The sequence below is a fragment of the Triticum urartu genome, chromosome 3A (genome assembly GCF_056163025.1).
Source record: "Triticum urartu cultivar PI428250 chromosome 3A, HENAU_Tu73, whole genome shotgun sequence".
Lineage (NCBI taxonomy): Eukaryota > Viridiplantae > Streptophyta > Magnoliopsida > Poales > Poaceae > Triticum > Triticum urartu.
Genome location: NC_141875.1, coordinates 162,172,776 through 162,185,302, shown reverse-complemented (window position 1 = coordinate 162,185,302; position 12,527 = coordinate 162,172,776).

Genomic DNA, 12,527 nt, shown 5'->3' with positions numbered 1-12,527 from the left:
GCATATCTCAAGCTTCATTTAAATGCCATGACACAGTCATTATAGAGATAAATATCTCTATAGTGACCTATCATGGCAATTATATAAACCTTGGGATCCTTGTTTTGCTAATCTGTAGACTATGTTTTTATTGGTTATTTTTTGCTCTAAAAAATTAGTGAATGATTGACTTGACCTATCATGGCGATTATATAAACCTTTTTTAGGTCGCATGCAGGGTATAGGGGCTGGGTGTTCCTATCGAGCATGTCTCCCTTGTGCGGCTTATAGACACTGCACATATCAGTGGGCTCCCCGAGGTATATATATTATCCTTTAACGATAATGAGGGGCCCACAGAATCTATCCCTTTGACCCAACAACGAGAAGGGTTTGACCATGATGGTTTCCTTTTGATATTAGTAATGTACATGTGCATTGCACGCATGAGATTTGGTAACCAAATTATGAATAAATACCACACTACAGTGCTGACCCACAAGTATAGGGGATCTATTGTAGTCCTTTCGATAAGTAAGAGTGTCGAACCCAACGAGGAGCAGAAGGAAATGATAAGCAGTTTTCAGCAAGATATTCTTTGCAAGCACTGAAATTATCGGTAACAGATAGTTTTGTGATAAGGTAATTGGTAACGAGCAACAAGTAAATAAAGTAAATGAGGTGCAGCAAGATGTCCCAATCCTGTTTGTAGCAAAGGACAAGCCTGGACAAACTCTTATATGAAGGAAAGCGCTCCCGAGGACACATGGGAATTATCGTCAAGCTAGTTTTCATCACGATCATATGATTCGCGTTTGGTACTTTGATAATCTGATATGTGGGTGGACCGGTGCTTGGGTACTATCCTTACTTGGACAAGCATCCCACTTATGATTAACCCCTATTGCAAGCATCCACAACTACAACAGAAGTATTAAGGTAAACCAAACCATAGCATGAAACATATGGATCCAAATCAGCCCCTTATGAAGCAACACATAAACTAGGGTTTAAGCTTCTGTCACTCTAGCAACCCATCATCTACTTATTACTTCCCAATGCCTCCCTCTAGGCCCAAACAATGGTGAAGTGTCATGTAGTTGACGTTCACATGATACCACTAGAGGGATGACAGCGTACGTCTCATCAAAATATTGAACGAATACGAAATTCACATGATTACTAATAGCAAGACTTCTCCCATGTCCTTAGGAACAAACGTAACTACTCACAAAGCATATTCATGTTCATAATCAGAGGGGTATTAATATGCATAATGGATCTGAACATATGATCTTCCACCAAGTAAACCAACTAGCATCAACTACAAGGAGTAATCAACACTACTAGCAACCCATAGGTACCAATCTGAGGTTTGGATACAAAGATTGGATACAAGAGATGAACTAGGGTTTGAGATGAGATGGTGCTGGTGAAGATGTTGATGGAGATTGACCCCCTTCCGATGAGAGGATCGTTGGTGATGACGATGGTGATGATTTCCCCCTCCCGGAGGGAGGTTTCCCTGGCAGAACAGCTCCGCCAGAGCCCTAGATTGGTTCCGCCTCGTGGCGGCGGAGTCTCATCCCGAAAGCTGGCTTATGATTTTTTTTCCTCGACGAAAGACTCCATATATCAGAAGATGGGCATCGGAGAGCCACCAGGGGGCCGACGAGGCAGGGGGCGCGCCCCCACCCTCGTGGCCAGGGTGTGGCCCCCCTCTGGAACTTCTTGCGCTCAGTATTTTTTTATATATTCTGGAAATAGCTTTCGTGAAGTTTCAGGACTTTTGGAGCTATGCAGAATTGTTCTGTAATATTTGCTCCTTTTCCAGCCCTGAATCTCAGCTGCCCGCATTCTCCCTCTATATGTAAACCTTGTAAAATAAGAGAGAATAGGCATAAGTATTGTGACATAATGTGTAATAACAGCCCATAATGCAATAAATATTGATATAAAAGCATGATGCAAAATGGACGTATCAACTTCCCCAAGCTTAGACCTCGCTTGTCCTCAAGCGAAAGCCGAAATCGAAAAATATGTCCACATGTTTAGAGATAGAGGTATCGATAAAAATAAAATACGGACATGAGGGCATCATGATCATTCTTAGAACAACAACTTATATATATATATTGTCATATGATCTCTTATGCTAATGTAACAATTCAATCACAATTTCAAGTATGAATCATAAACTTCATTGAAAACTAACAAACTATAATCTTAGTCATTGAAGTAATTGCAATTTATCATAACATAGGAAAGAGTCAAAATAAGAGCTTTTCAGCAAGTCCACATACTCAACTATCATATAGTCTTTTACAATTGCTAACACTCATGCAATATTTATGGTTATGGAGTTTTAATCGGGCACAGAGAAAGATAGGGGCTTATAGTTTTGCCTCCCAACGTTTTACCTCAAGGGTAATGTCAACAATAATAGTTCATGAAAACTCAGATCCAATTAGCCATATATACCAGGATCTTTCCAACACATTGTGCTTGCCAAAGGATAAAATGTAAAAAGGAAAGGTGAAGATCACCATGACTCTTATGTAAGGTAGAAGATAAAAGTAAAATATAGGCCCTTCGCAGAAGGAAGTTGAGGTTGTCATGCGCTTTTATGGTTGGATGCACAAAATCTTAATGCGAAAGAACGTCACTTTATATTGCCACATGTGATATGGACCTTTCTTATGCAGTCCGTCACTTTTATTTCTTCCATATCACAAGATCGTATAAAGTTTATTTCCTCCCACACTAATAAGTCATACATATTTAGAGGGCAATTTTTTATTGCTTGCACCGATGACAACTTACTTGAAGGATCTTACTCAATCCATAGGTAGATATGGTGGACTCTCATGGCAAAACTGGTTTTAAGGGTATTTGGAAGCACAAGTGGTATTTCTACTTGGTGCAGAGAATTGGCCAGTATGAGAGGGAAAGGCAAGCTCAACATGTTGGATGATCCATGACAATATAATTTATCTTGGATGTAAGAAAACATAAGACATTATGTTGTCTTCCTTGTCCAACGTCAACTCTTTACCATGTCACATTTTAATGAGTGCTCACAATCATAAAAGATGTCCAAGATAGTGTATTTATATGTGAAGACCTCTCTTTCTTTTTTACTTCCTATTAATTGCAACGATGACCAAAACTATGTTTGTCAACTCTCAACAACTTTTATTCATCATACTCTTTATATGTGAGCTCATTACTTTCCATAAGATCCATATGATCTCTGTATTTGTTTTTATTCTTTCTCTTTCTCTTTTATTTTATTCCCTCTAGATCATAGCAAAATAATCAAGCCCTTGACTCAGCACTAATCTTTATTATATAGCTCACAGACTCGATTACATAGAGGGATCATAAAGCAAAACTCACAACTAGATCATACTAAAACTTTATTCTACTAGATCAAGATATTGCTAAATGGATCGAACTAAGAAAAACGGTAAAGATAAAAGTGATGGTGATACGATACCAGGGCACTCCCCCAAGCTTGGCAGTTGCCAAGGGGAGTGCCCATACCCATGTGATTATATGTCTTTTGCTGGTGAAGGAGATGGAGTTGTTGATGATGTAGGCTTGTTGTCCCTCTTCCAAGGCATGGGCTCGCCATCATAGAAGGATGATCAAGTCTCCTGAATCCTCAAATCTGCAGCCAAACTCATCCTCTTGAATCTATATTCATACTCATAGTTTTGATTTTGCAGGTCATAGATCTAGGCTTGGAGGTGCTCGATTTTCTCATGAAGCTTGAAGATGGCCTCCCCAATGTCCTTGACGTCCAGCTTGTATTTTTTGCTAAACTCCATGATCATAATGTGATTGGAGTCGAGTCCACACTCCACCATCTCCTGACACTTGAAAGCTTGTTGCTCCAATGCCTCGAGCCTTGCATCCGTGCTTCCGGTCCTCCTTGGTCCCTCAACATTGCGGATGTGCAACAACCCCTCACGCATCTCAATGGTTTGAGGGTGTTGCAGCACCTCCGCGAGGTAGGGGTTGATGCCTTCTCGAAGAACTTGTCCTTGGGGGAGCTTCAAGACGACATGACGACCTACATCTGTCAGAAAAACAGCTCGAAACAAAGACAAGAGATATTTGCGTGATACAGGAGTCAAAACCTTAGGGAGATTATATAATGAATTTTTACCAACCAAAATATGTATCGTGCCAGAAAATGGAGTCCGGAGAGCGCACGAGGTGCCCACGAGGCAGGGGGCATGCCCAGGGGGGTAGGGCGCGCCTCCCACCCTCATGGAAACCTCGTGTCCTTTCCGGTTTGCTTATTATTTACCTATTTTTCTAAATATTCCAAAATGAAGAAATATTACCATTAGAACTGTTTTGGAGTCGGTTTACTTACCGTACCACGTACCTATTCCTTTTCGGAGTCTGAAACGTTCCAGAAAGTGTCCCTTATGTATTCCTCCGGGGTTACACTTTTAATAATATTAGTTTCAACACATAGGATTATGTGAGATATAATGTTTGATTCTTTGACCGTTCACTACCCTCGGATTTGTGCCTTCGAAGTTGTTGATTTTTATGGCACCGGAACGATAGACCTCCTCGACAACGTAAGGACCTTCACATTTAGAGAGAAGTTTGCCTGCAAAAAATGTTAAACGAGAGTTTTATAGCAATACATAATCACCTACATTAAACTCGCGTTTTTGAATCCTTTTATCATGCCATATTTTAACTTTTTCTTTAAACAACTTGGCATTTTCATAAGCTTGGCTTCTCCATTCATCAAGTGAGCTAATGTCAAATAACCTCATCTCACCGGCAAGTTTGAAGTCATAGTTGAGCTCTTTAATGGCCCAATATGCCTTATGTTCTAATTCGATAGGTAAGTGACATGCTTTACCATAAACCATTTTATACGGAGACATACCCATAGGATTTTTATATGCAGTTCTATAGGCCCATAATGCATAATCAAGTTTCTTGGACCAATTCTTTCGAGATCTATTAACAGTCTTTTGCAAAATTAATTTGAGCTCTTTGTTACTCAATTCTACTTGACCACTAGACTGTGGGTGATAAGGAGATGCAATTATATGATTAACATCATACTTAGCAAGCATTTTACGAAAGGCACCATGAATAAAATGTGAACCGCCATCAGTCATTAAATATCTAGGGACTCCAAACCTCGGGAAAATAACTTCTTTAAGCATCTTAATAGAGGTGTTATGATCAGCACTGCTAGTTGGAATAGCTTCTACCCACTTGGGAACATAATCAACATCAACTAAGATATGTGTATACCCATTAGAGGACAGAAAAGGTCCCATATAATCAAAGTCCCAAACATCAAATGGTTCAATAACAAGTGAATAATTCATAGGCACTTCTTAACGTCTACTAATATTACCAATTCTTTGATATTCATCACAAGACAATACAAACTTACGAGCATCCTTGAAGAGAGTAGGCCAATAAAAACCGGATTGCAATACCTTATGTGCAGTTCTATCTCCAGCATGGTGTCCTCCATAAGCCTCGGAGTGACACTTGCGTAGCATCTGTTCCTGTTTATGCTCAGGTACACAACGTCTAATAATACCATCTACTCCTTCTTTATAAAGATGTGGGTCATCCCAAAAGTAGCATCTCAAATCATAGAAGAACTTTTTCTTTTGCTGGTATGTGAAACTAGGTGGTATAAATTTAGCAACAATATAATTAGCATAATCAGCATACCATGGAGCAGTTCGAGAAGCATTTATGACATTTAATTGTTCATCAGGAAAGCAATCCTCAATAGGTAGTGGGTCATCAAGAATATTTTCTAACCTAGACAAGTTGTCTACAACGGGGTTCTCAGCTCCCTTTCTATCAATAATATGCAAATAAAATTCTTGTAGCAAAAGAACCCATCTAATAAGTCTAGGTTTAGCATCTTTCTTTTCCATAAGGTATTTAATAGCAGCATGATCAGTGTGAATAGTTACTTTAGAATCAACAATATAAGGTCTGAACTTATCACAAGCAAATACAAATGCTAAAAATTCCTTTTCAGTAGTAGCATAATTTCTCTGGGCGTTGTCTAGAGTTTTACTAGCATATTGAATAACATTTAATTTCATATCAACTCTTTGCCCTAGAACAACACCTACAGCATAATCACTAGCATCACACATAATTTCAATCGGTAAATCCCAATCAGGTGGCTGAACAATAGGTGCAGAAATCAATGCTTTTTTAAGTATTTAAAATGCTTCTACACAATCATCATTAAAGACAAAAGGCATATCTTTTTGTAATAGATTAGTCAGAGGCCGAGAAATTATTGAGAAGTCCTTAATGAACCTCCTATAAAAACCAGCATGACCAAGGAAACTTCTTATACCTTTGATGTCCTTGGGACATGGCATCTTTTCAATAGCATCAACTTTAGCTTTATCCACTTCAATACCTCTTTCAAAAAATTTATTCCCCAAGACAATACCTTCATTAAACATAAAGTGGCATTTCTCCCAATTCAAAACAAGATTAGTTTCTTCACATCTCTGCAAAACTCGATCAAGGTTGCTCAAGCAATAATCAAAAGAGGATCCATAAATGGAGAAATCATCCATGAATACCTCACATATCTTTTCACAAAAGTCAGAAAATATAGCCATCATGCATCTTTGAAAGGTAGCAGGTGCATTACATAAACCAAAAGGCATACGTCTATAAGCAAAAGTACCGAAAGGGCAAGTAAAAGTGGTCTTTGATTGATCATCAGTTGACACAAGTATTTGAGAGAAGCCAGAGTAACCATCTAGAAAGCAAAAATGTGTATGTTTGGATAATCTTTCTATCATTTGATCAATAAAAGGAAAAGGGTAATGATCTTTTTTAGTAGCCTTATTTAATTTGCGGAAATCAATTACCACCCTATAACCTGTAATCATTCTTTGTGGAATAAATTCATCTTTATCATTAGGAACAATAGTGATACCTCCCTTCTTAGGGACACAATGGACAGGACTTACCCATTGACTATCAGCAAGAGGATAAATTATACCTACCTCAAGGAGCTTTAGTATTTCCTTTCTTACCACTTCTTTCATCTTAGGATTCAGCCCTCGTTGATGATCAATAACTGGTTTGGCGTCTTCCTCCAAATTTATTTTGTGTTGACATAGAGTGGGACTAATGCCCTTAAGATCATCAAGAATATATCCAATAGCAGCATGGTGCTTCTTCAGATTTTTCAATAATTTCTCTTCTTCCTTCTCTGAAAGGTTAGCACTAATAATAACATGATATATTTTTTGTTCATCAAGATAAGCATATTTAAGAGTATCAGGTAATGGTTTAAGCTCAAACACGGGGTCACCCTTGGGTGGAGGAGGATCCCCTAGGATTTCAACGGGCAAATTGTGTTTCAGAATAGGTCCCTGTTTAAAGAATACTTCATCTATTTCCCTTCTTTCATTCATGAACATATCATTTTCATGGTCTAGCAAATATTGTTCTAAAGGATCATTAGGAGGCACGACAATAGAAGCAAGACCAATAATTTCATCTTTACTAGGCAATTCTTTATCATGGGGTTGTCTATGAAATTTAGCAAAATTAAACTCATGAGACATATCCCCTAAACCAACAGAAACAATATCCTTATTGCGGTCTATCTTAGCATTGACAGTGTTCAAGAAGGGTCTACCAAATATAATGGGACAAAAGCTATCTTGAGGGGAACCAAGAACAAGAAAATCAGCAGGATATTTAGCCTTCCCACACAAGACTTCAACGTCACTAACAATCCCAATTGGTGAAATAGTATCTCTATTAGCAAGCTTAATGGTAACATCAATACCTTCTATTTCAACTAGTGCAATATCATGCATAATTTCTTTGTATAAGGAAATAGGTATTGCACTAGCACTAGCACCCATATCACACAAGCCATGATAACAATGATCTCCTATTTTAACAGAAATAGCAGGCATGCCTACGACAGGTCTATGTTTATCTTTAGCACCAGGTTTAGCAATTCTAGCTATCTCATCACAGAAGTAAATAACCTGCCCATCAATATTATCGGCCCAGAGATCTTTAATCATAGCAACATTAGGTTCAACTTAAGTTGCTCAGGGGGTTTAGGTGTCTTAATATTACTTTTGTTGACCACAGTTGAAGCTTTAGCATGATTCTTTATTCTAACAGGGAAAGGTGGTTTCTCAACATAAGCAGTAGGAACAATAGGATCATTATAAGTGATAGTCTTTTCTTTAACTTTAGTAGGTGCAATTACTTTTACTTCAATGGGAGGATTATATTTAAACCACTTCTCCTTAGGAAGATCAACATGAGTAGCAAAGGATTCACAGAAAGAAGCTACTATCTCAGAGTCAAGTCCATATTTAGTGCTAAAAAACATCGGTATCCATAAAAAGATTTAACACAATCAAACTTAGGTGTTATACCTGACTCTTTACCTTCGTCGAGATCCCAATCTTCAGAGTTGCGTTTAATTCTCTCCAATAAATTCCATTTGTATTTGATAGTCTTCATCATAAAGGAACCAGTACAAGAAGTATTGAGCATGGAGCGATTGTTGTCGGAAAGCCGAGCATAAAATTTTTGAATATTCATTTCTCTTGAGAGCTCATGATTGGGGCATGAATATAGCATTGACTTAAGCCTCCCCCAGGCTTGAGCGATGCTTTCTCCTTCACGAGGCCAAAAATTATATATATAATTGCGATCACGATGAACAAGATGCATAGGATAAAACTTCTGATGTAATCCCAAATTCAATCGCTTATAGTCCCATGATTCCATATCATCACATAGCCTATATCATGTCAATGCATCTCCCTTCAAAGATAAAGGGAAGACCTTCTTCTTGATAACATCATCGGGCATACATGCAAGCTTAAATAATCCACAAACTTCATCCACATAGATTAAGTGTAAGTCGGGATGCAATGTTCCATCTCCTGCAAAAGGATTAGCTTGCAATTTCTCTATCATACCCGAACGAATTTCAAAGTAAAAATTTTCATTTTCAGTAGGTTCAATAGGTTGAGGAGCAACTATTTGCTCTACCGGTCGAGGTGAAGTACCCCGAACAAGCCCCTCAAAGGACTACTTTCCATAGTAACAAGTGACGGTAAATTTCAGCACACTATATAAATTTTTCCTTACCAAATTCCACCTACCAAAGGCACTTCACTCCCCGGCAACGACGCCCGAAAAGAGTCTTGATGACCCACAAGTATAGGGGATCTATCATAGTCCTTTCGATAAGTAAGAGTGTCAAACCCAATGAGGAGCAGAAGGAAATGATAAGCGGTTTTCAGCAAGATATTCTCTGCAGGCACTGAAATTATCGGTAACAGATAGTTTTGTGATAAGGTAATTGGTAACGAGGAATAAGTAAATAAAGTAAATGAGGTGCAGCAAGAGGGCCCAATCCTTTTTGTAGCAAAGGACAAGCCTGGACAAACTCTTATATGAAGGAAAGCGCTCCCGAGGACACATCGGAATTATCATCAAGTTAGTTTTCATCATGATCATATGATTCACGTTCGGTACTTTGATAATCCGATATGTGTGTGGACTGATGCTTGGGTACTGTCCTTACATGGAAAAGCATCCCACTTATGATTAACCCCTATTGCAAGCATCCGCAACTACAACAGAAGTATTAAGGTAAACCTAACCATAGCATGAAACATATGGATCCAAATCAGCCCCTTACGAAGCAACACATAAACTAGGGTTTAAGCTTTTGTCACTCTAGAAACCCATCATCTACTTATTACTTCCCAATGCCTCCCTCTAGGCCCAAACAATGGTGAAGTGTCATGTAGTCGACGTTCACATGACACCACTAGAGGGATGACAACATACATCTCATCAAAATATTGAACGAATACCAAATTCACATGACTACTAATAGCAAGACTTCTCCCATGTCCTCAGGAACAAACATAACTACTCACAAAGCATATTCATGTTCATAATGATAGGGGTATTAATATGCATAATGGATCTGAACATATGATCTTCCACCAAGTAAACCAACTAGCATCAACTACAAGGAGTAATCAACACTACTAGCAACCCACAGGTACCAATCTGAGGTTTGGATACAAAGATTGGATACAAGAGATGAACTAGGGTTTGAGATGAGATGGTGCTGGTGAAGATGTTGATGGAAATTGACCCCCTCCCGATGAGAGAATCGTTGGTGATGATTTCCCCCTCCCGGAGGGAAGTTTCCCCGGCTGAACAGCTCTGCCAGAGCCCTAGATTGGTTCCGCCAAGGTTCCGCTTCGTGGCGGCGGAGTCTCGTCTGAAAAGCTGGCTTATGAGTTTTTCCTCGACGAAAGACTCCATATAGCAGAAGATGGGCATCGGTGGGCCACCAGGGGGCCCACGAGGTAGGGGGGCGCGCCCAGGGGGGTAGGGCGCGCCCCCACCCTCGTGGCCATGGTGTGGCCCCCTCTGGAACTTCTTGCGTTCAGTATTTTTATATATTCTAGAAATAGCTTTTGTGAAGTTTCAGGACTTTTGGAGCTGTGCAGAATAGGTCTCTAATATTTGCTCCTTTTCCAGCCCTGAATCCCAGCTGCCGGCATTCTCCCTCTTTATGTAAACCTTGTAAAATAAGAGATAATAGGCATAAGTATTGTGACATAATGTGTAATAACAGCCCATAATGCAATAAATATTGATATAAAAGCATGATGCAAAATGGACGTATCATATAGCATGTAAGCTTTGAGTCATATATGCATGATGTAGATGTTTGTTTAATTCTTATAGTTCATATCATTCAAAATCAATTAGTTTTATAAAAAAACAATCTATTTTAAGATTCATGGAATTGTGCATCGTAAAGCATAAAATAAAAACAAATAGTGACAATTCATTTAGAAAAAAAGGTTTGGGCAATTAAGATATGAAAGATTCTAGAAGAAAGGAGAAGTGCTTGTGTTTTGTGGTTTGTGCATTATACTTAAGTTCAACCAAGGAGTCTTCTAGATTGTACATGTGGCAGAATCTGGTGGAATGTAGATGATATCCAATGGCCAGTAGTGTTCGGATTTGCCATCTCTATACCATCGGATTGGCTTCATCCAACGACCAACTTTCAAAGTCATTCCCACACTATATAGGGGTATAGATGTGTCACATGATAGACCAATTAAAGTTTGAGCGCATGTGTGTGATGACCCCCCCCCCCCCCCCCGCCACCTCGAAGTTGGGAAACCGACATCGTACGTATTGAACCAGGCCTGGAGTCAGGTACGGTGTTCGGTTTGTAATGTAGTTGGTGGCCCATCGAAGTTGTGCATTCGGGATTTAAACACATCACACACCACCGTACCCATACATATTTGGGCCGAATGCAGTGTATACGGGGTCTTCTGATCGACCACATCTCCCTTGTGCAGTTTTTGTGATGACACGCGTATCTGTGGGCTCCTCGAGTGTATATATATCATCCCTTTGACCGATAACGAGGGGTATGTGTTGGCCATGAATGGATTCCTCCTAGTTCGTGTTAGGGCCGGTCACCGTCACATGTCGCTCAACCAAAGCTCGAGCTCATGCGTTGTCAGGATTCCGTCCCACATGCTCGGATTGCTGGGTTCGACCTACATCGTACCCTGCATGTATCTCATCCTTAACTACCTTGCCTTCATGGTTGTTGTCTGTATTGAGAGGTAGGCACCACATCTAAATTGTACATTATTCTATATTTAAAACACACATCACCCCTTCCCGACATACATCATTTTGGGACGCATGCAAGAGGTGTTGGTTTTGTGGTCCCTCTCGTGCGATTTTTATGATGGTTCAATCTATTGGCCCAAGCGGTTTATCGACAACACAACAGTTGTCGTTTGACCAAATGATTCATTCATTGGTCCGTCTTATGGTAGGTCATGCCGACATGCATGTATGACCAAAGTATCATTACGTGCATCCTCCCCGCTGACACGAAGTGGGAGGTGGTGGGCCAAGCATCGTAGCTAGCTACAACATTATGTCATTATAGATATATCCAAGGGTGCTTTCGGGTTTGCGAGGCAGGTGAGGGAGTCCTGGATTAGGGGGTCCTCGGACAGCCGGACTATATTCCTTGGCCGGACTGTTAGACTATGAAGATACAAGATTTAAGACTTCGTCCCGTGTCCGGGTGGGACTCTCCTTTGTGTGGAAGGCAAGCTTGGCCGTTCGGATATGTAGATCTCCTCCCTTGTAACCGACTTTGTGTAACCCTAGCCCCTCTGGTGTCTATATAAATCGGAGGGTTTTAGTTCGTAGAAAAACAACAATCATACCATAGGCTAGCTTCTAGGGTTTAGCCTCTTCGATCTCGTGGTAGATCAACTCTTGTAATACTCATATCATCAAGATCAATCAAGCAGGAAGTAGGGTATTACCTCCATCGAGAGGGCCCGAACCTGGGTAAACATTGTGTCCCCCGCCTCCTATTACCATCAGCCTTAGACACATAGTTCGGGACCCCCTACCCGAGATCTGCCGGTTTTGACACCGAC